The 27,289-nt window shown below is 37.4% G+C and overlaps 1 protein-coding gene across 8 annotated transcripts in view; it reads left to right on the forward strand.

The window, feature by feature from the left end:
• The window catches only part of CNST (consortin, connexin sorting protein), a 99,255-nt gene that overhangs the window by 1,955 nt on the left and 70,011 nt on the right, over positions 1 to 27,289 (forward strand). The window contains exons 1-2 of one of the 8 annotated variants that reach the window (XM_086344988.1): positions 1,460 to 1,529; positions 4,589 to 4,666. The exons of 3 other annotated variants lie outside the window; for them this stretch is intronic. The gene's annotated coding sequence lies outside the window, so the exon portion shown is untranslated. Of the gene's footprint in view, positions 1 to 1,394; positions 1,530 to 4,588; positions 4,667 to 18,562; positions 18,744 to 27,289 lie in introns of those variants that run through there. 4 more of the 8 variants (XM_086344983.1, XM_086344986.1, XM_086344984.1 and 1 more) reach the window with 4 other exon arrangements.

Below are 27,289 nucleotides of genomic sequence, written 5' to 3' on the forward strand. Positions count from 1 at the left end.
CTGAATACCTGAGTGAACACCAGACCGGCCCCCCATCCTTTTACTGAGCTGTCCCCTCTCTCCTTATAAAAATATTTTTGTAGATTCAGAAATATGCAAGCTCTGGAGGTCTAAATATTGTTAAAGCAGAAAGATGTGTTACAGTAAAAGAAGAAATAGTTCATTTAGAGAACTATATGGTTCAATTTCTCACTTTTAAAATATACTTTTAAAAATTGTGGTAATACTTTTCTTAAATACTTTTCTTAAAATTTGGTTTCTTCATAATATTCAGCCCTGGAGAAAATTATGTCACTTTTAATTTTGCTTTTGAGTGGTGTTATTCTCTTCTGATTTTGGAGAAGAGAATTAGGTTATGATAAGTATCTCCCCTTTTATAGTGTTAATAGTGGTTTGTTTGAGGTTGTAGATGCTTAAACAACACAAGAGACAGAATATTACATATTTTATTTTTCTGAGGTCCCAGTTGCTAGAAATGAAAGAAATGTCCATTTTACTTTAAAGATGAACCTTATAATCAGCATTTAGACCTACTTTATTAGAAAAACCTTGGTTGTTTATTCCCCATCTTATTTTCTTAAGAAGTATAGTTTTTGCATCTGGTACTATTTTTGCCTTTTTGAAAATATCTCTTTGGTGTCAGTCAAAGTGATTCCACTATTTTAAAGTTTTTTCTATTGTTACCTCAATTTAACTGATAAAGAAGCCAAAATACTTCTTTTCTTTTGACTTTTATGTTACTGTTGTGATTGGGAAATGCCAGGTGGTAAAAGTTTGTTGTCAGAATTAAGGCTGTGGATCTACAGTAGTACTGTCCAATAAAAATACAAGGCATTAGTACACGAGCAATTTAAAGGTTTTTAGTCACATTACCAAAAAAATAGGTAGGGTTAATTTCAACATGTTTTATTTAATCCTATATATATCATTTCAACAAGTGATCTGTTTTAAAAGTTAACAGTGAGATATTTTACATTCTTTCATACTGAGTCTGTGAAATTTCGTGTGTATTTTACGTTTATGCTACATTTGAATTCTGACGCTACTGGTCTTAGCTTGTGGCTAAGACCTTATTGGCTAGCATGTTATCTATAGGATTTCTGTGTGATTCTTAAGATGTTTTCTTATCCTAAGAGTCTGGGGTAAATTCTGTGAGGCAAATTTAAAAATCCTTTTCCTGAAGTGCTACGATATTCAAACTGAGATGATTCTAAGCAGGATGAAAGCCCTGGAGGGTCTCTTCCTCTTAGTGTTGACTGTGTTAATACTGAGGAGGATAAACAGGTTGCCCTGTGTTTGTTTAGTGAGGGTCATAAGATGTATAGAGTGCTCAGTCATTTCCTGGGGTGTCATTGTTGCAGTTATTTACATCTGCATGTCAACAGTGTGTCAAGGAACTGTATGAGTCTTTGTCTACTAAGTCTGTTGGCATTAAGTAGGGAGAACCTGAAGACATACAAGAAGTTTGAACTTTATGGTGAACAGGTAGAATTATCTGCTTTTGGTGACATGTTCTGAAGCAGTTTCAGGTATGGCTGAGTTTTTGTGTATGTGCTTCTCTATATGATGGTGTTATCAAAGGAAAGATAAAACCTTTTTAGCAAAAATTAGGAAGGAAGAGGGTATGTTTTTTGACTCCCATACACTGGGAGTAGCAGCAAAACACAAATGTATATGGTGGTTTGGGTAAGCTATAAAAGAAATATGGCAGTTTTTAGAGAAAGCTCCTGACATATTGACTAGGAATGTGTTTTAACTTGTTTTTGCAACAGAGGTGGTGATTTACATGGAACGCCTCTTGTTCAGAGCTGTTAGGACTGAAAGATAGCCCTGTTGGAAGGGTAGCTGCAGCTCACAGACTTCTGTGGGTTACTATGATCCTTCATTGTTCTTATCCTGATGTCTGTATTCTGTTAAACTTACCTAAATACTATTTTAGCCGAATGGTTTTACATTTACACTTAATGTCAAAATGTTCTTGAAGGATTAATTATATTCATTGTAATTTAATGTGAGAAACTTGCCTCCTCCACAACTTTTATGGTACCTGATCAGTAAACAAATTCCTTCTGTAAAATCTAGTCAGTATAGACCTAGCACAGTGTTGGCAGTGTGTGCAGTATTAAAGGATCAGGGACAGATTTGGGCAAGGGATAGTTACTGGTTCGGAGAAGGCAATGGCACCCCACTCCAGTACTCTTGCCTGGAAAATCCCATGGGCGGAGGAGCCTGGTGGGCTGCAGTCCATGGGGTCACTAAGAGTCAGACACGACTGAGTGACTTCGCTTTCACTTTTCACTTTCATGCACTGGAGAAGGAAATGGCAACGCACTCCAGTGTTCTTGCCTGGGGAATCCCAGGGACGGGGGAGCCTGGTGGGCTGCCGTTTATGGGATCGCACAGAGTCGGACACGACTGAAGGGACTTAGCAGCAGCAGTTACTGGTTGTTGCTTGTTTCATGAGAGGTGCATGCATGTTATGTAGGAAAATGTAGGATTTCATTTGTTTTTAAATATAGGTGGCTATCCGTTGCTACCATTTTAGTTGGATAAGAGGAAATACACTGTTTTGTTCCTACAAATTAGCCTTAGCTAATTTTTCTTTAGTCAATTAAGGATGAATAATTGATAGTCTGGCAATTTGCTTTTTTTTTTTTTCAGTTTTATTTTTGGCAGTGCTGGGTCTTCGTTGCTGCATGGGCTTTTCTCTAGACGTGGCAGGCTGGAGCTACTCTCTAGTTGTGGTGCATGGGCTTCGTTGCCCCATGGCATGTGATATCTTCCTGGATCAGGGACTGAACCTGTATCCCCTGCATTGGCAGGCAGATTCTTAACCACTGGACCACCAGCAGAGTCCTGAAAGTTTTTTAAAAAGCTCAATTTAAGTGGCCTCTACGAGGATTATATTTTTATTGAGAAGCTCTACATTCAATAATCTATGTCTCAGTACTCTTATGAGTGTGTTCTTTTGTTTAGGGCCTTGAAGATTCTTGTGAATATAGGCTTCTCTTTATTTATGGATCATTCCTTTGGGGGGAAATTATATTTCCTTTTAACCAAGGGATACTTTTTAAAAATGCATTTGAAATAACTTTTGGAATATTCTTTAATAAAAAGTAAAAAAAAAAAATCATATCTGAACAATCTTTAAAAAAAGCAATACATCATTAAAAAGTTCTGAATCTTATAATAGCTTGAGATTTTTTAAATTGTTTTGGTCACAGTTTTCAGATTCTGCTCTTTACCATATTTGGAGATGGAAACTTTTTGCCTTTATATGACCTCCTCCCTGCCATCTCTTAGGGCCTCCCCCCAGACCCCGACCCCGTTCATCATCATTAGCCACGTGGAGAGGAAAGGTAGTGTGTGTGTGTGTCAAAATACAGTTCAAGATTATTTTTCCCTTTGACTGTAGGACAAATTTTTTTTAAATGACAGATTTAGTCATTTTTATTAACATCGGAGCATTTGATATTTTAATTAACTGTACATAAGAGATTTTAAGGGTTTCCCTGGTACCTCAGATGGTAAAGAGTTTCCCTGCAGTGCAATCCCTGGGTTGGAAGATCCCCTGGAGAAGGAAATGGCAACCCACTCTAGTATTCTTGCCTGGAAATTCCCAAGAAGAGAGGAGGTTAGCAGTCTACAGTCGATGGAGTCGGGAAGAGTCGGACAGGACTGGGCAACTTCACAAGAGATTTTAGGAATTAACAGTATCTTGTGATTCAGTTCAGTCGCTCAATCGTGTCTGACTCTTTGTGACCCCATGGACTGCAGCACGCTAGGCTTCCCTGTCCGTCCCCAACTCCCGGAGCTTGCTCAAACTCATGTCCATTGAGTTGATAGTGCCATCCAACCATCTAATCCTCTGTCATCCCCTTCTCCAGCCCTCCATCTTTCCCAGCATCGGGGTCTTTTCCAAGGAATCTGTTCTTTGCATCAGGTGGCCAAAGTATTGGAGTTTCAGCTTTGCATCAGTCCTTCCAGTGAATATTCAAGACTGATTGCCTTTGGGATGGACTGGTCTGATCTCCTAGCAGTCCAAGGGACTCTCAAGAGTCTTCTCCAACACATAGTTCAAAAGCATCAATTCTTTGGCACTCAGCATTTTTTTATAGTCCAACTCTCACATCCATCCATGACTATTGGAAAAACCATAGCTTTGACTAGATGGACCTTTGTTGGCAAAGTAATGTCTCTGCTTTTGAATATGCTATCTAGGTTGGTCATAACTTTTCTTCCAAGGAGCAAGCATCTTTTAATTTCATGGCTGCAGTCACCATCTGCAGTGATTTGGGGGCCCAAAAAGATAGAGTCTGTCACTGTTTTCCCATCTATTTGCCATGAAGTGATGGGACCAGATGCCATGATCTTAGTTTTCTGAATGTTGGAGCCTCATCAAGAGGCTCTTTAGTTCTTTGCTTTCTGCCATAAGGGTGTGTCATCTGCAAATCTGAGATTGATATCTCTCCTGGCAACTTTGATTCCAGCTTGTGCTTCATCCAGCCCAGCATTTTGCATGATGTACTCTGTGTATAAGTTAAATAATCAGAGTGACAATATACAGCCTTGACATACTCCTTTCCAGATTTGGAACCAGTCTGTTGTTCCATGTCCAGTTCTAACTGTTGCTTCTTGACCTGCATACAGATTTCTCAGGAGGCAGGTAAGGTGGTCTGGTATTCCCATTTCTTGAAGAATTTCCAGTTTGTTATGATCCACACAGTCAAAGGCTTTGGCGTAGTCAGTAAAGCAGAAGTAGTTATTTTTCTGGAACTCTCTTGCTTTTTTGTAATTGCCGTAGCTATTAAATCCTCTTATAAGAATACTGATTTTTTTAGAAAACTACTACCTGAATAAATAATTACATTTTTTTCTATGTTTGCTACATCTTGAAAACCCAGTGAAATAGATGGCTATGGTTTTGTAATTTGAATGAAGGCAAACAACCATTTTGAAGAGCCTTTTATGTTATAGATTTTTAGGTAAAAAGTTTCCTTAAAAGATGTGAACTTTATAATAACATAAAGAATGCTGTTGTTCCTGGATACTGGAGAGCATACCACTTGTATTTTTAATTTATGCATGCATTGTTTTTCTTGTTCACTGTTTCTCTCTTCTGCAGGTATTAACACTGTACAGATAAATCTTAAAAGAAATTATTAAATGAACTGAAACATGTTCCTTTAAGATTTTTCAGCAAGGATTTATTTTTGTGAATTTGCATTTTATTTATTGAATCCTCATGGAGTTTTTTTTTTCCTTCTTATGAAGCACCGAAGATTAGATTTTTGTTTTTTCCACTGTGGGGATGAAAAGGTTTTCTTAAGTCAGGTCTCAGAAGGATTCATAGCAAGTAACAGACTTGATTTCCTCCCTCATGTTCAACCCAAATTAAAAGAGGGATGGAATTTTGTAGAAACTATGCTGATTAGAAAATTGCAAAGTTTAGTTTCCTGAGGAAAAGACTTTGTATCCGTTTGTGACTTCTTAATCCGAAATCAGTCATTAAGCTTTATTTTCTTCAACAGTTTACAAAGTAATCACTAGGTTCCTTTTGCTTCAATAGTTAAAAAAAAAATTGTTCTGGAGTTCTTTGTCATTCCAATTAGAGTTTATACCTATAGCATTGCATCAGCACTGTAAAGAGCCAAAATGAGAAGCAATGTCGTGTGACTTCTTTGATCATATAATTAAATGTTTTGTAAGATGAAATGGTTTGTCTTATTAGTCTTACAGTTGAACCCTAGTTTAAAATTGACCTAATAGGTCTTATGTCAACCAAAGTTCATATTTTTGCTAGCCAGAGAAAGATCTATTTCAAATTAACCTAAAGTAAACTATTTAATTCAGGAGATAATTTTTTATTATATCAGGTACCCTCTTGGTTAATTATAATTTTGTGGATTTTGATGCCTACAGCCTTTTTGTCCTCTTTCAGCTGTTTACCTGGGGAAAACCTAGGGATTCCCTAGTAAATCATGACAGGTCTTTGATGCTTGAGAGTATGGCTTACCTTCCCTGACAGCCTCCAAGAGTAAATGTGTGTGTGCAGAAACTTATGAGCAAAAATTCTGCTTCAGAAACACTTACCTACGGTGATGAAACAGATATTCTAAGACTGTCTTAAAATGACAGTTTCCATGTACTTGTATAAAACTTTGCATAAAACTGTATATTTTGCTGGAGAGTTTTCATTTTGTTCCAGTGCTTCGGAGTATGTAAAAAAATGTCCAGAATAATATCTCCTCTAGTTTATTCTGCCTAGCTTCACCTTTTGGTTTTCTCCTATCATGTCTTCCATGTAAAGTTCAAAAGTCAGAATAGGTCATGGTTTAGTATAACGTTGGCGGTGGGGGTGGGGGTGTGGGGGTGGTAGGAGTACAACAAATTTTACTCCTTTCTTTTTTCCTCTCTTTCTTCTCTATTACAGAAGTAGTTGTGCTCCATAGAGGGGAAGGGGGAAGGAAGCTAAATTTTAATTTAAGGAAAACATGGCTTTTCAAAAAATTAGTGTTTTTTCCTGTCATGAAAGTTGAACAGAAGCTTTAATTTAGCAGTCAGAATCCATTGACCTCTCTTGTCCTACCTTTGATGTCTGGTGGGCTTGCCAGGAAGAAACTTTGGGTACAAGTGTTAGCAATACTGCTTGGGAAACGAGTTCTTGGGGCAAGGAATAGTGAGTGACTTTATTCAGAAAGCCAACAGACTGAGAAGGTGATGAACTAGGTTCCCAAAGAACCATTCCTCCAGTTAGAGGTCAGGCTTCTTTTTACCGAAAGGAGTGTGCCTGTGGTTGGTCTCTGGGAACTTTTCGGTATGGAAATCCTTTGTTCTTGCAGCTTTCCAGGTAGCCAGTCACAGTGTTCCTATAAACCTCCAGCCAGACAGATGTTATTTTTTATCCCTATGTGAATAGGAAAGTGTTTTTACCTTTAGAGATCAGAGTCTTGAGATTAGGCTATCCTGTATGTTTTAGGCTATTGGCAACATTGTAAACTTCTGGCAAAAACAATAGAATACAAAAAGTTAAAGAAGAAGAAATAGATCCAATAGGATGTCAGATTTGTTCTTCTCTATTACAGAGGGAAACTTTGCACTAATATGAGACAGTGCTAGAAATATATACACATATATATTGTATTTATTATATATATAATTTATTTGGCTGTGCCATGCAGCTTGTGGGATCTTAGTTCCCCAATCAAGGATTGAACCTGGGCCCTCAGTAGTTAAACCACTCAGGCCTAACTAACTAGTGGACTGCCAAGGAATTCCTGCTAGCATAAATATAATAGTGTCTCTTTTGTCATAGGTGTTCCTTTAGGGAATATTCTCCACTGAAATAAAATACCTTGGGGAAAAATCATATTCTATCAGCAGTCTTTCAAAGCATTGCAAGTTATCTTCCTCTGAGACAGGTTTTTTCTGTACTGGTTTTTTTTTATTCGTTTCTAAGAATTTCTTACCTAGAATAAGCTGCCTTACTCTGGAATTTTTTTTTTCCCCAAACCTCCATCAAAATATTTCTCTTGAATGGCTGACAGTGAGAAGGCATATTCACTTTTGCACCTATCTCCATTCTTGCCTTCCTAGTAACTTTTGGTACGCTGGAGATATAAATTAGCATGTCACCGTTGTGTCACATCACGGTAAGAATTAATATCATTAATGTTTATTTAGATATTTTATTATAGGAGAGGAAAACAGTATCTACCTATTTGACATGGATAAAATACAATCTCTGAAAACAGTCAGAGTTTTTTAACCTTGGGTCCAAGAACAGGCTTCAAGGGGTCTGTGAGCCACCTGAAATAACTCTCAAAACTTAGTGGTAGTATATGTGCATTTTTTTTTTAATGTGTATTTTTCTGAGGAGACATTTTTTGTCAGATTCTTCAAAGGGTCCATGACCCAGAATAGGATAAGACTCACAGAATTAATTTGAGCTTGGTTATAAATTGCTAATCCTTATAAGCAGCTATAGTTTTATAAACATTCCTATATATATGCTTTATTTTTTTGGTAATATTTTATTTATGACAAAAATAATTTAATAAATTATTTTATAAGAAAAGGCACAGTGATTCATTTTTAAAAAACAAATCTTCCTCAAATATCTTACCTTTTATTTTGAATGCCTTTACACAGTTCTGTCGTTACTTTGTTTGTTTTTAAAATTTGTTTACCACCTGTGCATTTTACAGAAAGATGATTAATTCTTAGTGGTTGAATTTTTCCTGGCAGTTCAAAGAGTTGTTCATAAACTCAGAATCAGGATAAAGGAAAGCTGCATTTTATGAGGCTCCCCTACCCAGTGAGAGGAATGCATTCACAGATAGGTTGATTATATACGCATGCTCCTGAGGAAGTAGAAAAAAGTAAGAAACTGGGTACAAGTAGAAAGATTACCCTTGAACAGCAGATAGAAACATTGTACTACTGAGATAAGAAGGGGAAATAACTGATTACCAACTGACATCTGGTAACTTCTGTTTACCTGTGGCCCAGTTGAGACTGCTGAGCTAGGAATAGGAAGAGGACTGGAGGCCAGTGGTGAAGGTTAGTGTCGCTCTGGGAATGTGGTTCTGGGACTAATTGGGGAAGAATGTCAGGCCAGCATTGAGGCTGCACCTGATGTTGGAAGGATACTGCTTTTATAGTTTCCAATCTGCATAGTTATGATTTTCTTTAGCGCCTGGGTATAAGAGCAGAGAAGGTGGTCAGGTTGATCAGGCCTGGGGTTTATAGGGTCAGTGCAGTAGATGCATAAGATAACAAAGGAAGTAGCTAGAGATGATACATGAATTCAGTGCTTGAAAAGAAAGAATGCCAGGAGTCTGACTAATGTTTAAAAAAAAAAAGAAAGAAAATGCAGGAGTCTGGAGTTTTCACTTTGTTTTTTAATAATTTAATTTTGTTCTTTTTTTTCTTTTCGTTTTGTCCATGATGCATTACCTGTGGGATCTCAGTTCCCCAAGTAGGGACTGAACCCAGGCCTTGGCAGTGAAAGCCTAGAATCCTAATCACTTGGCCACAAGGGAACTCCTGAGTCTGGAGTTCTTGATATGGTTGAACTGGGTAATGGTAGTGAGGTAATGACAGTAAAGATTGAAGTTAGAAAGAATAGGAATTTAGAACCAGACAATGGGATATTGGTAGTTGGAGATAGGCAGACTCACCTGAGATGAATACAGTGTTTTGATGTGCAGGGAGACTCACCTGAGATGAATACAGTGTTTTGATATGCAGTAAAATCTAAGACTAGGGTGACAGTTGCTAAATTGACCAGACAATAATGTCGTTATAGATTTTTGAGACACAAAGATACATGCATTCCATAAATCTGTTAAGTCACTGTTTTTCCTATGTAGAACACAAAGATAGTGTATTCTTTTTTAAAATTTTATGAGTATTTTTAAATTAATTTTTATTGGAGTATCATTGCTTTTCAAACATAGTGTTTTCTGAACAGTAATCTGCCTCTGGCTTATGAGAGAAAACCGTAATTAAAAGTAAACATATCAGCCTAAACTCATTTTGAAATTTCATAACTTCTGAAATGATAAAATTAATAAATTTTTACCTTTTGTTCAAAAGGGGACTAGAGAGTAAACTGGAGAGCTCCTAGCTTAGGTTTATAATTTTAAAATACTGTTAAAATGGTTTTGTTCTTTATTCTAGTTGAATTGATAGGTTGATTTTAATCTGATATCCATTTGAACCTGCACATTAAAATGTCCATATATGCTGTGGTGAATAGTTTTGAAATATGGTAGCTCGTCAATGACCTTGAACCTAGCATTAGTTCCTATTAGTTCATTGGCTAATGTTTGAGCTCATAGGTCCCAGGTGTTCTTGGAAGGACTGATGTTGAAGCTGAAACTCCAATACTTTGGCCACCTGATGCGAAGAGCTGACTCATTAGAAAAGACCCTGATGCTGGGAAAGATGGAGGGCAGGAGGAGAAGGGGATGACAGAGGATGAGATGGTTGGATGGCATCACCGACTCAATGGACATGGGTTTGGGTAAACTCTGGGAGTTGGTGATGGACAGGGAGGCCTGGCGACCTGCTGTTATGGGGTCGCAAAGAGTGGGACACGACTGAGCAAATGAACTGAACTGAGCCCATAGGTGATCAGAATTATACTAAGTACTGTGTGAAATCCAATAAAAATGAGCCCTTTCACCAAAACATTTGATGAAAAATACAAATCTCAAATATATACAGGTAATTTTTTAAGAAAAGGAAGGAAATTTACATGAAAACCTTTTTTGGTTTTGTCTAACTTATAGTTAATTTACTAAGTATTTTGTAGAATTTATTTCTTCATTTTTCCAGAATTTTAAATGCAACCTTTTTGACCTAGGGTTTGGTAAACATAATAGGGAAGAGTTATGTAACAGTTTAGATGAATTCATTTCTAAGATCTGTAGTGTTCCGTCCGCCATAGAGGTTTCTACTTTGTGCCCTTGAGAACTGGCCTTGTAGCAACTCCTGTTTCTGTAGGTTATTGGCAAATATACCCAGTGATTATTTGCTGCTCTAAAATAGGGTCTTAAAGCAATGAGAGTCCTTTGAGATAGTGGATAAAAGCAGTTTCCAAAAGAAAAAAAAAACACATTTATTACATGATATAATGCATTTTAAAGTGACTGTCTTTCTCAATGTTAAGTACACAGAGCACTTAATAAATTGGCTGTTTTTAATTTGCTAAACTTTGTGATAACCTTGTATTTATTTGGATTATTTGTAAAGAGGTGAACAGTATTAATATATGGATTCACTGTGTAGCATTCTTAGGAGTTATTAAAAAATGTTGTGTCTTTGATTCAGTGCTTTAACGTTTTTCTTGAATAGAAAAAATATTGTGTGTTAGAAATACAGAAAGTAACACAGAAAACAAATACAGCAAAATACAAAAAAGTATAAAAAAAAAATTGTACTCCCATCAGCCAACAGCAAGAACTGTGAACATTTCTATATATGTACTTTCAGTGTCCCTGGAGTGTGTGTAGGCATAATTGAAATCATATTTATGATTTTAAGTTACATTTATTATAGATTCACAATGTGCACATTTTGTGGTGTTGTAACATCTAAGGTATAAGCTAATTTATTTAATCATTCCCCTGAAAGTGAAAGTCGTTCAGTCGTGTCTGACTCTTTGTGACTTACAGTCTATGGAATTCTTTAGGCCATAATACTGGAGTGGGTAGCCTTTACATTCTCCAGGGGATCTTCCCAACCCAGGAATCAAACCCAGGTCTCCCACATTGCAGTTAGATTCTTTACCAGCTGAGCCGCAAGGGAAGCCCAAGAATACTGGGGTGGGTAGCCTATACCTTCTCCAGAGGATCTTCCCGACCCAGGAATCAAACCTGGGTCTCCTGCATTGCAGGTGGATTCTTTGCCAACTGAGCTATCAGGAACATGTTATGAAATTGTTTTCTGATAAATTGTACCAGTTTATATTTGAACTGAACAGCATGTGACGATGCCTATATTTCAGTAGAAAATTGTTGTTGTTTATTCACTAATCATGTCTGACTCTTCTGCAACCCCATGGACTGTAGCCGTCCAGGAGCCTCAGGCTCTCAGAGAAGCCTGGCAGGCTACAGTCCATGGGGTTTCAAACGTGTCAGACCTGACTTCGCAACTAAACAACAACAACAGAGGGCAGTGTGAGTTGAAAAGGCAACTTCAGTAGGCCTCCAGCTACTTCTTAGACTTTTCCCATCCACCCAACCTATCACACTCATTTTCCTCTAACAACTCCTAGTCTTTGTACTGTAGTGCCTGTCCTGTCCCGCCTCTCTTTATTGTCCATCTGTCTAATTTTTCCTTCTTAATCTTTGTTTCAATCTTTTCTCCTCTGTCTTTTCCTGTATGGGAGGCCTACCCAGCCAGAACAACAGAGCAGAGCAGTCTATTTTCTGCTGGCAGGGTCACTCAAGAGAGAAAGGTGGCTGAGACAGTTAAGCTTAGGTATTACCAAATTTACCAAACTGATAAATCAGTTTACCTCCCCAGAGATGAATCCAAAGGAAGACATCAGGGGTGAGGGAAGTTTCTTCATAACTCTCAGTATTTATAGTAACCTTGCCACATTCTTAGTGATTAAAAAACATATATTAGCATATGTTCAATGCCTTAAAAAAATTTTTTTCTGAGAACATGAATAATACAACTTACAGCTCAGTAAATAATAACCCACTTAAAAATTGGGTAGAGGATGTGAATAGACATTTCTCCAAAGACACAAATGACCAATAAATACATGGAAAGATGCTCAACATCATTAGCCGTCAGGGAAATGCAAATCAAAACTATGTATACTACTTCATATCTGTAGATAAAGAAATTGTAGCCTTGTATGTTGCTGGTAAGAGTGTAAAATGGTACGCCCTCTGTGGAAAAAATAGGATGCCTTCTCAGTAACTTAAACATCAAATTAGCATATGACTCATAATTCCATTCCTAGGTACACATTGAAAAGAACTGAAAACAGATGTTAAAAAACAACCCGAAAGCTTATATAGGAATGTTTGTAGCAACATTATCCATAATAGCCAGATAGTAGACACAACCCAAATATCCATCAACTGATGAATAGATAAAGTGGTAAACCGATATAATGGAATGTTATTTGGCAATAAAAGAAATGCAGTATTGATAATATGCTACAACATGGATATGCCTTGAAAATATTATGCTAAGTGAAAGATGATAGTTATGAAAACCACATATTATATGACTCTCTTGATATGAAATATTCAGAATGGATTGATCATAGAGAAAGAAAGTAGACCAGTGGTTGCCTAGAGCTGGCTGGGTGAGCTGAGAGAATGGGAAGTGACTACTAATGGGTACGTGGGTATTGGGGAGCAAGGAGGTTCTTTTTGGAATGATGAAAGTGTTCCAAAATTTATTGTGACATATGTGCACAACTTTGTGACTATACTGAAAACGGTTGACTTACACATTTTAAATGTGTAAATTCTGTGGTATGTGAGTGATATCTCAATAAAGCTATCATTTAAAAGCTCAGTTGGAAAAAAAATGCATGTTTATCATAGAGAATGTATAAAACATAGAGAAGTACAAAAAGAAAAAAACTGTTAGAATTTAAAAATTTTCCTGTTTTCATTTTTATGATAAGATAAAAGCAAATGCTGCTGCTGCTGCTGCTGCTGCTAAGTCGATTCAGTTGTGTCCAACTCTTTGCGACCCCATAGATGGGAGCCCACCGAGCTCCTCTGTCCCTGGGATTCTCCAGGCAAGAATACTGGAGTGGGTTGCCATTTCCTTCTCCCAAAAGAAAATAGCATAAGCTTATTCAAGATCATCATGAACACTGCCATAAAACAACTTTCTGCTATGGGATTTCAGTGCTCAAATTTCTTTTTATAATCACCTGGTAAAATTAATAAGTTACGTCTTTGGAGCAACATTATAGCATGTTGTAAAAACAAAGGTTTCTCAAGTAGAGAAAACTGGTGGGAAAGCTGAGTCTTAAGGTGCTCATGGTAAATAGATATGCTGAACTTGAAGGAACCTGTGTTATCACAGTGAATACCAAATTCAGGTTATGAATAAACATTTAATTTTTGCAGAGCAGCATCATACATCATATTAAATTAATGTTAATGTTAATATTATTGGTGTTTTTATTGCTTGTATTTTAAATTTTGTTTTGGTTTAATAATTGTATTGGAGTTATAAACACATAATTCTGTTTTTACATCTTTTAATTTTAAGTAAAAATAATTTGTCAGTTCATAAGGACTATCATAATTATTTCTTTTAATAGCCATTCAAGAGGAATAATGGCATAAATAGTTAGAATTAAAAGGGCCCATGATTTTATTGCTGAAGAAATTAAGGCTCAGAGGGGTTTCTTGTTCAGGCTTTTCAAACAAGTTTAGGGCTTGGTTAGAATTCAGATTTCAGTATTTGTAGCCTAATTTTTTTTCTCATATGCTTTTATCACTTTTTTCTTTTGACTTATTCTCAATTATTATTGCCTTCTCTTGTGATTTCTTTCTTTCATACATGCTTTGTCACCTCAAATAGAACACTTTTGGACACAATTACACCTCAGTTCTTTTTGTCCTATGCTCCTCTTCACCCCGCCCCACCCTGCTCCACCCGCAGTGTACACTGCACTGAGCCTGGTGTTAGATACTTAGTTGGCTCTCGGTAGATGTTAATAAAGGGTTTTAACTTTGCCTTCTGGGAGCCATGGAAACTTGGCCTTCAAAATTCAAGCTTGGGCCAGAGTGCAAACCTTTGGAAGTCTTGTTCTAATATGGAGCAAATAAAGTAACACTTTTTCCATAAAATATTGATTTTGGGTTTTGTTTTTTTTCTCTGGTCACACTGAACCAGCCCTCTCAGCAATGAGAGCGAGGAGTCCTAACCACTGGCCACCAGAGAATTCTCTTAATTCAATTCTTAGCTTTGTAGAAGGTATCCTACCCTCTGTTGTTGATGGATCATTGCAAAGTTGTAGGTTTTTTAAAATATTGCTAAGTTGGACATCTTCCTTTTAGTAACTAAAAGAACATGTACTAAAATGATTCAGGTGCAAATGTTTTTGTGGTTAAAACATCTTCACAATTGGCAATTCTTATGAAATAAAAATGTAAACAGTAATCCTGTGGCACTGTTATTATGACTTTGTTGTCCCCCCCTTCCCCCACCCCATAGCCTCTTCCCTCTCCTGCTTTTACCTCCTTATTCTAATTCTCTTTCTAGACCTTCTGACCATTCTTCTGGGTCTGACTTTGAACTAACTTTGGGCCAAGGAAACTCAGTAGTAGTCAGGGTGATATCCTGTAATTCATCCAATATTTTATAACCATCATTCAAATTCTCAAACTATATTGCTACTTTCACTTGGACCTCTGAGATTACTCTATGATTTTAGCCTTTTACGTTTAAATTTTCAGGAGATCCCTATTAGTAAAATAATATATTTTCTTAATTTCAGCAAGAGTGGTCATAATTTTTATTGGAACCAGTTTTATTCCATTTATTTCTTAGGTTTCATTTTGTCTTTTAAATGAGCATGGAAATGTCTTTTATGTTTTTCTTTAGTGGAGAAATCCAGTCAAGAATGTGAGAAGATGAAACTTTCAAGTAAAATTGTTGTTGAAAAAAAAGGAAATTCTAGATTAAAATAAATTTGACCTTGGTCTGGTTCCATTTGTCTTATCTCTATATTTGAAAGGAACTTAAAACAATTCTTCTGTATGTTCTTTGAAGAGTTAAACCTTATCCTTTAATTTACGTAGCATAAAATGAAGGATTTGTAATTACAGACTCAAAATTTTCTGGATCAGAAAATAGAGCGGGCCCATTTAATTGAATCTTTGCTTTTTGTTCTAATTCATGCTTCTTTTTTTTTTTTTCAGATTTGCTGAATTGCCCTTATATTTAATCTTTCAATGACAAAAGTTCTCTTTTAGAGTTTCCCTTCTATTTCTGTTTCCTACCAGATAATATTTGTGGGGTCTTTTTTGTTAAATAAAGTTTAAATATTGAGTGATGTAACCATTTTTTCTAAGTTTATTTCCTTAGGTAAGAGGTAGTAAAAAAGAGATGTTGGTGTTCTAGTTCAATTGAACAATCATTATTTAGCAGCTGTTAATGTGCCTTGGGCTTTGCTATGTTAAGTGTTGCAAAAGAAGTAATACATTCTCTTACTTCAGGCACTTGGATTCTACCTTGGGAAATAATATACTTGCATTGGAATAGCTTGTGAAAAAGCCCTAAAGCAATAAGTAAGCAAATTTGAGGCAGCGCCCACTAGATGGGGGTCCCCAACCCTATTAGGAATCAGGCCATACAGCAGGAGGTGAGTGGGTGAGTAAAAAGCTTCATCTATATTTACAGCCACATCCCATCGCCCACGTTACTGTCTGAGCTCCACCTCCTGTAATTAGATTCTCATAGGAATGAGAACCCTACTGTGAATATGCATGTTGAGGGATCTAGGTTGTGAACTCCTTATGAGAATCTAATGCCTGATGATCTGAAGTGGAGCTGAGGCGGTGATGCTAGTGCTGGGAAGTGACTGCAGATACAGATTCATTAGCAAAGAGGTTAACGGCAGAGACCATAATAATCAATTGTTTGCAGGCCCATCAAAATTCTGTCAATGAGTTAGTGGCAAGTGACAATTAAGCCACATCTGGTAGCAGGCTCTAAGTCAGAATCGAACGCTTATTTCAGTCCATGTATGGTCCACCCTTTATTTTATATACCACTTCCATCCATTTCTTTTTCCCACACTGCACACATGTCTCACACAGTTTTGGGAAGCCTGCAATATAACCTTCACCAAAATGAGTGAAAAACAAATGTTGCTGGAGAGCTTCTTTGAAAAGGGGGAAAGACCCAATGATGAGACAGCAGAAGACTCTAAGACTGCCAACAAAAAGAAAGCTGCATTTTAAAGAAAATACCAAGAGTCCTACTTAAGTTATGGGTTCATTGCAACAAGTGATTCACATTCTCCAAGCCTGCTTTTTATAATACGTGGCGACTGACTATCAATGAAGTCATGAAACCTTCACAACTGCTTTGCCACATGGAGACGAAGCACCCTGCATTACAGGACAAGCCTTTGGAGATTTTCCAAAGGAAAAAGTGCGAACATGAAGAACAGAAGCAATTATTGAAGGCCACCACTTCATCAAACGTGTCTGCACTAAGAGCATCGTTCTTAGTGGCTAACTGCGTTACTGAAGCTAAGAAACCCTTTCCTGTTGGTGAAGAGTTGATCCTGCTTGCTGCTTAGGACATTTGTCATGAACTTTTAGAAGAAACTGCAGCTCACAAGACGGCACGTGTTCCTCCTTTGGCTGGCACCATAACTAGACAAACTGATGAAATAGCAGAGGATGTTGAGTCATAATTATCAGAGGATTAATGAGTCACTGTGGTACACAATCCAGGTTGACAACAAGGCAACAATGCTTGTTTTTGTGCATATATTTTTCAGGAGGATGTACGTGAGGATATGTTACATAAACCTTTGTTGCCAGCCAATACCACAGCTGCAGAACTATTCAAGTCTTTGAATGATTACATATCAGGAAATTGTTGATACATGGAATTGGTCATTCCATGTCAGTATATACAGACAGAGCTACTGCCATGACCAAAACTTTCTGGTTATACTACTCAGGTAACCAAGAGGTTGCTTCTGAATGTGATCCTATGCACTGTGTCATCCATGCAGAAATGCTGGTTAGCTGAAAAATGTCACCTGAACATAACAATGTTTTGCAGGGTGTGAATAAAATGATTACATTTAAGTACATGCCCTTAATTCACGTCTGTTAGCACAGCTCAGTGAGATGGACACAAGAGCACACACGTCTTCTCTTACACACAAAAGTGAGGTGTCTTTATAAAGGAAGATCACTGGCCAGAGGTTTTGAGTTACAAGAGCTACTCCAGAGATTTCTTTTAGAACAGTCACCACTGGCAGTATATTTCAGTGACACAGAATGGGTGGCAAAACTTGATTACTTGTGTGACATAGTCAGCCTGCTCAAAGAACTCACTCTGTCACTCCAGGGGAGAACGACAGCTGTGTTCAAGTCAGCAGATACAGTGGCTGCATTCAAAGCCAGACTGGAATTATGGGAGCGATGAGTGAACAATTGGAATTTTTGATGTTTTGAACATTTAAAGAGATTTTGAAAGAGACTGAGCCAGGGCCTTCTTTCTCCCAACTGGATGTATTATCACCTGTCTTAGCTTTCAAAAGAGTTTGAGCATTACTCCCCTACCACAAAAGACCCCTGGGCTGGAAAGGAATGGATGCCAGGTGAATCAGTTTTGTCCATTGTAGAAGAGGATCAGCTGCTTGAGATCGCAAATGTGGTGGCCTTAAAAGTAGGTTTAAGTTACCTTCAAATCTTCACATGTTCTAGATCAAAGTCAAGGCAGAATATCCTGAGATTTCCACAAAAGCCCTGAAAAGCCTGCTTATATTTCTACCATCCTGTTTGTGTGAAGCTGAGTTTTCTGCAGGGACAGCAACCAAAACAAAATCACAGAGTAGACGGGACATAAGCAACACAGTTCAGGTGTCACTGTCTCCCATCAGCCCCAGGTGGGACCGTCTAGTTGCAGGAAAACAAGCTCAGGGCTCCCACTGATTCGTATTGTGGTGAGTTGTATGATCATTTCATGATATATCACAATGTAATAATAGAAATTCAGTGCACAGTAAATGTATTTGATTCATCCTGAAACCAACCCCCTCACCCCCACCCGTAGAAAAATTATCTTGCATGAAACCAGTCCCTGATGCCTAAAAGGCTACACTAGATCTTTTAATAAATACAGTGTTTACTTCGTTTAAAAAAAAAAAAAGGTCTTTGTAAATGTTTTAGCATAGATCCAGTGTAAGCTGTCTCCATCTATGACTGGATTTCTCTAAGGACAAAGAATAAATTTGTATTATATGTATTTTAAGTTATGTTAGAGTTTCTTTTCCTCCTCCTCCTAATTTGTCCCAGCTTTTCCTCTTCAACAGCTTAGCTCAGATTCTACCTTGTGTGTCGTCACCAGAGGCAGCACAGACTCTGGACAGCTGTTTGACCTGATAAGTACTTATCAGTGCTTTGGCTTGCTCACGCATAAAATAGAGGTGCTAATAATAACTACCTAAGAAGATTGTTGTGAAGCTAAATGAATCAGTATATACAGGGCACAGAGTAAGTACCGTATGAATATTTGCTTTTATTCTCACACTCTGTTGTTATGGTTATTCCTCACAATAAGTGTAATCATTTTGTGAAGGCATGTATTTGAACCTAAATACTTTTTGGAATTTTATGGTTTTTTAAATTATGCTTCATAATATCTGTTTTAACATACAAATAGTTCCCACCTCAATTTTTGGAGTCAGTTGATGGGAAGGATTGGGGGCAGGAGGAGAAGGGGACGACAGAGGATGAGATGGTTGGATGGCATCACCGACTCGATGGACATGAGTTTGAGTGAACTCCGGGAGGTGGTGATGGACAGGGAGGCCTGGCATGCTGCAGTTCATGGGGTCGCAAAGAGTCAGACATGACTGAGTGACTGAACTGAACTGATGTTATCAGGAAATGTCCACTTATCATCCTATGAATTTACAGATCCCTGGTTAACTTTTTTCCCCTTGTTTTCTCTTTTTCTGTTAAGTATTTATTCATTATGTCTGACTATGTACGTTATACACCTGTGCTCTCCACTAGCCTATAAGTTCTTCTCAAGGAAGTATTCTGTCTCTATAATGAGGACAAATGTAACAATTATTCATCACAATATCATGCATCTTGCTATCATTAGAATTTCATAATTAGTCCATCAAACATTTTAATGTTGTGATTCAAGTATAAATCATAGCTGGAAGTGCCATCCAACATTATTTCTACTCAGTAGTTTGGATGATATCCTGTAATCTACCCACTGTTTCATACTTGGGCTTCCCTGGTAGCTCAGTTGGTAAAGAATCTGCCTGCAATGTGGGAGACCTGGATTTGATCCCTGGGTTGGGAAGATCCGCTGGAGGAGGGCATGGCAACCCACTCCAGTATTCTTGCCTGGAGAATCCCCATGGACAGAGGAGCCTGGCGGGCTGCAATCCATGGGGTCACAGAGAGTCGCACACAACTGAGCGACTAAGCACATTAAAAATCTGCTAAATACTTAATTGTTCTCAGGATTCCCAATACCAAGCTTACACACTGAAGGAGAATGTTCATTCAACAGACAATTCTTGAGTGGTTTCTTTGCATCTAGCACTAGCCTAGGCACTAGAAAGATGTTTAAAAAGTGGCAGTATATGGTAATTAACAGGGCATATTCCAGATTCACATAGATCTCGGTTCAAATCTCAGTCCTGCTTATTTCTTGCTATATAAACTTTGCGCAAGTTCTCATTTCCCTTTATGTTTCCATGAGAATGAAATGAAAAATAGAAGGATTTCCATGAGAATGAAATAAGGTAAGATACATAAAGTGTTTGTGTAATACCTGGCATTCATTAAATGTTGATAAATAATCACGTATAATCAGCAGCTATTTTAGGACAACAGAAGAGGGACAGTTATCCAGTAGACTTGGGTTTTAACTGCCACACTGGGACAGAAAAGGGGGCCTTAAGTCCAAGCCAAGGAACCTGAACAGGGCATTGGAGCCGAGAGCTGCACATGCAGCCAGGACCCTGAAGACCTCAGTTCTCCAGTGATAGATTTAGGGGAAGGGGGTCTCTGCCTAGTAGCAAAGAGATGAGGAGTTTTTCTGTCTCTCCCTTCATAACTCTGTTGGAAAGTGGCTGCTGCTTTTTGTGTTGGTAATCATGAGTCTATTAACTCTGAAGTTTGAGGTTCATATTAATGCTTTCCTCAGTTAAGAATTAATACAATAATTGGCCCTGACTGGTAATATAACCAGGGATACCAGGCAAAAGCTAAAGCAGTCTGGAAGAGGTGGTCCTTAAATCTGCCTATGCAAGATCCCTACAGAGCAGCTTGTCCAAAATCACAGAATAATTCACCACGATCAAGAGTCGACAGAAACAACAAACAATAGATTCAGGTTCCTAAGAATGAGTAGTTTCTTTATAATTATATACTTAAAATATTTTAATAAAATTAATAAAATGGGATAAAAAGGAAAAAGGTGCTATCAAAAAGTTAAAGATATTTAAGTAGTACTGTATGACTTCTAAAAATAAAAATCACAAAAATAAGCAACAAATTTTATACAGTTGAAGAAAGCAGTAGTTCACTGGATGATATGTGAAGTTTGATTTGGAATTCAAGGCCCCAATCTCAATACAAAAATATAAAGAGAAATTATAAAAGAGTCAGTGATGTAGGTCGTACAGTAAAGAAATCTAATGTACATCAAACAGTAATTTTTTTCTTTTTTTCTTTTTTAATTGAAGGATAATTGCTTTACAAAATTTTGCTTTTGCCAAATCTCAACGTGAGTCAGTCGTAGGTATACATATATCCCCTTCCTCTTGAACCTCCCTCCCATCTCCCTCCCCATCCCACCCCTCTAGGTTGTTGCAAGAGTACCTTCTATGCATAAATAAAATCCATGTTTGTTGTACTCTCTTAGAATCATTACCTTCACATTTTACAATAATCGCGCATTTGTTTTTCTTGATTTTCTTTTTATATTCTTTTAGTTGTGTTATATAGGGCTTCTCTGGTAGCTCAGGTGGTAAAGAATCTGCCTGCAATGCAGGAGACCCCGGTTCAGTTCCTAGCTCAGGAAGATCCGATGGAGAAGGGATGGGCTACCTACTCCAGTATTCTTGGGTTTCCCTGGTTACTCAGACAGTAGAGCATCCGGCTGCAGTGCAAGAGACCAGGGTTCAATCCCTGAGTTGGGAAGATCCCCTGGAGAAGGGAATAGTACCCAACTCCAGTATTCTGGCCTGGAGAATTCCATGGACTGTATAGTCCACGGGGTTGCAAAGAGTCAGACATGATGGAGCCACTTTCACTTTCATTTGGGCTTCCCTGCTAGCTCAGTGGGTAAGAATCCACCTACAATGCAGGAGACCCCAGTTCAATTCCTAGGTCAGGAAGATCTGCTGGAGAAGGGATAGGCTACCCACTCCAGTATTCTTGGGCTTCCCTTGTGGCTCAGCTGGTAAAGAATCTGTTATATAATTTGTTGTGTTTTTATTATTTTTTAATGTATTTTTCAATTGAAGCATAGTTGATTTACAGTGTGTTAATTTTTTCTGTATAGCAGAGTGGCTTAGTTATACACATATATACATTCTTTTTTTGTATTCTTTTCTGCTATGGTTTATCCCAGGATATTAAATATAGTTCCCTGTGCTATACAGTAAGACCTTGTTGTGTATCCATTTTATATGTAATTTTTTGCATCTGTGTCTTTTGCTATATTTTTATCTACCTTCTTAAGACCTGTTTTCTATGACTTTTCAATTTATTAAGAGTAAATTCCTTATTGTGAGATAGAGCTTTTTATTCTTATTAAGTAAAACATTCTAGCTTACCTTTGTACATATTATCATATAGAAATTATTTAGAAAGGTTACTATGTAGGCATCTTCAGTTCAGTTCAGTCACTCTGCCGTGTCCGACTCTTTCTGACCCCATGGACTGCAGCACGCCAGGCCTCCTGTCCATCACCAGCTCCTGGAGTTTACTCAAACTCATGTCCATTGAATCAGTGATGCCATCCAACCATCTCATCCTCTGTCGTCCCCCTCTCCTGCCTTCAGTCTTGCCCAGCATCAGGGTCTTCTCAGATGAGTCATTTCTTCTCATCAGGTGGCCAAAGTATTGGAGTTACAGCTTCAGCATCAGTCCTTCCAATGAATATTCAGAACTGATTTCCTTTAGGATGGACTGGTGGATCTCCTTGCTGTCCAGGGAACTCTCAAGAGTCTCCTCCAGCACCACAGTTCAAAAGCATCAATTCTTCAACACTCAACTTTATTTATAGTCCAACTCTCACATCCATACATGACTACTGGAAAAACTATAGCTTTGACTAGGTGAACCTTTGTTGGCAAAGTAATGTCTCTGCTTTTTAATATGCTGTCTAGGTTGGTCATAACTTTCCTTCCAAGGAGCAAGCATCTTTTAATTTCATAGCTGCAGTTACCATCTGCAGTGATTTTGGAGCCCAAAAAAATAAAGTCTGCCACTGTTTCCCCATCTATTTGCCATGAAGTGATGGGACCAGATGCCGTGATCTTAGTTGTCTGAATGTTGAGTTTTAAGCCAGCTTTTTCACTCTCCTCTTTCACTTCATCAAGAGGCTCTTTAGTTCTTCACTTTCTGCCATAAGGGTGGTGTCATCTGCATATCTGAGGTTATTGATATTTCTCCCCGCAATCTTGATTCCAGCTTGTGCTTCATCCAGCCCAGTGTTTCTCATGATGTACTCTGCATATAAGTTAAATACGCAGGGTGACAGTATACAGCCTTGACATACTCCTTTCCCTATGTGGAACCAGGCATCTTACTTATTACAATTACTATTCAACATTTCTTAAGTACCAGGAGTATTTTGAATATGGGAAAGTACCCAAAAAGGGGGACAACATGATCCTGAAAATAGGATATAACCAAGTACTTACAAATTAATTTTAAAAGCTTTTAGTATCTATTTCTTTCACTAGGTATTTACCTTGTTAAATTATAGTAATAATAATGTCTGTACTCAGGAAATGCTAACCGAATAACTAGTATTAGCAAGAATCATGAATGGAGTGGTTCACTGTGAGCCGTGACTTTGGCCATGGTGGCACTGTCAGTACAGTGTAATGGAGAGCAATGTGGTCTAATAGAAATGAATGTGAGCCGTATATAGAATTCTCTTTTCTAGTAACCACATTAGAAAAGTGTTTGAAAAGATGAGACTAGTTTTTTAAAATTTATTTTTAAAAGGTGAGATTAATTTTAATAGTTTATTTAATTCATTAGATCAAAATGTTATTTTAGCATGTAATAAACATTTAACATTATTAAAGGTCTATTATTTGACATTCTTGCCATTCCCAATAAGTCTTTGAAATATGGTGTTTATTTTACAAGTATAGCACATCTCAATTTGGACACAGTTTTTAATTGGCAGTGTTTGATCTATATTTAAATTTCCTAAAATTTAGGTGAAAAAGCAGATTCACATACCCAGTTTACTCCAAACATGCATAATTTTTTCAATAATTGAATCAACAACTTTCAGAATTTAAATTAACTAAAATTAAAGTAAAAATTGAGTCTTAGTCTCACTGTTCATATTTCAAGTACTCAGGAGCCATATGTAGTTAGTGGCTACCATTGGTTAACAGAGATACAGAATATAGCTAACAACTGAAACTGTCAGCTAAAGAACCCTGAATCAAGCATATTATTTTAGCTAAATTTTAATGTGAAGGGAATGATATAAATTAGCAAAAATTATTTTATTGATATTATAGGGATAACATTTTAAGTGAAGCTTATGTCTGAGTTTATGTTATGATGCATATGGTCTGCATCATTTTCAGAAAAGCTGTGGAGATAATTGCAAACTTATCTACTACTCAGTTTGTGGTCTTCGGGTTGAGATTCTGTTATTTCCTAGAAACTGCCTTATTGCTGTGACTGGTGCTCATTAGTGGGGTATGAAATCTGCCTAGTGGACCTTGAGTAGCATTTAAAGAAAATAAGAAATAGTATTGAACACAATGGAGAATGTATCACAGTGCTTCATATGTGTGTAGTCTAACCTTTGCTTCAGTGTTTTAATTTTTTCGTGTATATTTTGTATGTACATGATCTCAATGAAAAAATGAATTGTTAATTTGGGGCTGCAAAATTTTTGAGAATTGTTTTTCTGGGGCATGCTTTTGATTCCTGATATACTAAATGTTTCCTACAGGTACATATGTCTAAACAAAACATTAATCACAGAAAACTGTAGGTTTAGTCATGAGGTATAAGTAGTATTAGAACACATCAAGTGAGTAAGGTGGCAAAACGTAAAGTGATATGTAGTTACCTTCATAGACCCAACGTAGGCTTGGAGTGAATTTCTTCCTCAATTCTGAGTTATTATGAGTAGGCATATTTGAATTTATGGTTAATAGAATATGTTATTGATTTGGTAATTTGTCTTCTAAATTTTGGTTTGACTATAAGTCATCAAATTTAAACTTGGGGTTGCATCTTAATTTTTAAGAAGAATCTTGGCTTCTTGCAAAGGTAAAAGTGTAGTGTTTAGGCCTCATTTACATGAATTACAGAAAAATGGCACTCAAAATCTTCTTAAAGCATTTTAATAAAAAAAATTGAATAATGTTATATATTTAACCATTCCTATAAATTAATATTTTAATTTTAGTTACACTTGATATTTAGTCTAGCCAGATAATCCATTGCTGCTGCCGCCAAGTCACTTCAGTCGTGTCCGACTCTGTGCGACCCCATGGACTGCAGCCTACCAGGCTCCTCCACCCATGGGATTTTCCAAGCAACAGTACTGGAGTGGGGTGCCATTGCCTTCTCCCAGATAATCCATTAAGATGTATCAAAAAATGAAGTCAAATAAATTTAAATGTTTTTAAAGGAAGTCAGGGGCTTCCCTGGTGATTCAGATAGCCAAAAAAAATGAAGTCAAATCATACCTGGGAGTGAGATTGTTGTTTTTTTTTTTTGACAAAACATAGATTTGTTAGTCTATTTATTTAAAGCTGCTTCCTCAGAATTTTTTTTTTCAAGTTTTATGTAAGCCTCATGAATAGATTTCTCAAAATTCTTCAGCGTGGAGTCAACATGTCAAATAACTTTTATGCAGTGCACATATTTGGTATGCTTTTTTGCCACAAGAGGCTGAAAACTTGGGCAGCACTTACTATCATGCTTTAAAAAGGCAAAAACTGGCAAAAATTATGCCCAAGTCAGTGCTATGCAGTCACTGTACTGTGCCACTGTTTCTTTTGTGAGAATTGGTGCAGTTATAGAGACTCTTACATAATAGACATACAATTTAGATACATCAAATAACTTAGATTGCCATTTCAGCTGTACTTCTAACTTCCAACGTTGTTGTTAGTCGCTAAGTCGTGTCCAACTCTTTAGCGACCCCATGGACTGTAGCCCACCAGTCTCCTCTGTCTATGGGATTTCCCAGGCAAGAATACTGGAGTGGGTTACCATTTTCTTCTCCAGGGCATCTTCCCAGCCTGGGGATTGAACCTGCATCTCCTTCATTGGCAAGTGGTTCTTTACCACTAAACCACTAGGAAAGCCAGTGTAATATTAGGGCATATTTTAAAGTACTGTGTGTTAACTGAGGCTTCTTGCTATGATTTTCTCTTGGCTAAATGCTTTTATATAGTGCAATATAGGTGTACCTGAATATCAACTTTTTGAAATGCTGTCAGTGTAGCATTGAGGGAAAGGGAAGAGGAGAAAGAAGAGACAAAAATAACACTTTAATTTATAACTGTTTCTAAAAGCAGTAGGACTGTACTAATTTGACATCCCATTAAGAATATTATCCTACTGCTTAAAGTGTTCCAAATGAAATTTGTTAGAAATGAAGATAGACACCAAATATTATATAACAGGTTCCTTTACCTCTCAGAATATGGGCAGAGGAGTATATAGGAATACGGGTGCCTTTCTGCTTTTCAGAGGAAAACTGTAGAAAATAAGTCCTGTACTCCTTCATGTATACGTATGTATGTATATACACTGCAGAAAACTGTATTTGGGAGAAACTCTGTGCATGAATGCTGCAGAGGTATACATTATATCTTACAGAATGTAGAAGTCAGGGAAGACAAATGGAGTGACTTCTGCGCCAAGCCACAAAGAATTGGTCAGTGTCTAATAATAATTACAGAACATTCATACTTGAAAGTATTAGTATTAGAAAATAGTTTACAAAGTGGGCTTTTGAGAATTCAACTAATTACATCATCACAAAATAATAGGAGGCAAAATGTCTTTAGGCCCAAAGAAATAAGACATACTTTACTGGTAATAGATATTCAACATAAATAGTATATTAGTATATACATCTTTTTTTTTTTTTTTTTAAATTCTCAGCAGAAGAAGGTGGGCTAGATAAGAAATTGTATATTGTGTGAATCCAGCAGTTCCCAGGGAAAGAGAGAACTTCCAGGAACTTGAGCTTCTTGGTTGTTAGAAGTGTATCCTCTGTTGTAGGGTGAGATTCTTCTCTGAGGTATACCACAGCTGGAGTGAAATATTAACTTGCTTTTGCCCATTGTCCATAGAGCATAATGAACAAGTGCAGCCTCAGGATCACAACCATTCCGTGTTCTATTTCTAAACTTATTAGCTGACCTTTGACGAGATTATGAGACTTGGTTTCTTCATTAGTATGAAGTGAAGTTAAGTGAAGTCGCTCAGTCGTGTCCGACTCTTTTCGACCCCATGGACTGTAGCCTATCAGGCTCTTCCGTCCATGGGATTTTCCAGGCAAGAGTGCTGGAGTGGATTGCCATTTCCTTCTCCAGGGGATCTTCCCAACCCAGGGGTCGAACCCAGGTCTCCTGCATTGCAGGCAGATGCTTTACCATCTGAGCCACCAGATCAGATCAGATCAGATCAGTTGCTCAGTCGTGTCTGACTCTTTGCGACCCCATGAATCGCAGCACGCCAGGCCTCCCTGTCCATCACCAACTCCCGGAGTTCACTCAGACTTACGTCCATTGAGTCAGTGATGCCATCCATCCTCTGTCATCCCCTTCTCCTCTTGC

This window comes from Bos grunniens, chromosome 16 (genome assembly GCF_055505025.1).
Source record: "Bos grunniens cultivar Pamir isolate PY7600 chromosome 16, Bosgru_T2T1.0, whole genome shotgun sequence".
NCBI lineage: Eukaryota > Metazoa > Chordata > Mammalia > Artiodactyla > Bovidae > Bos > Bos grunniens.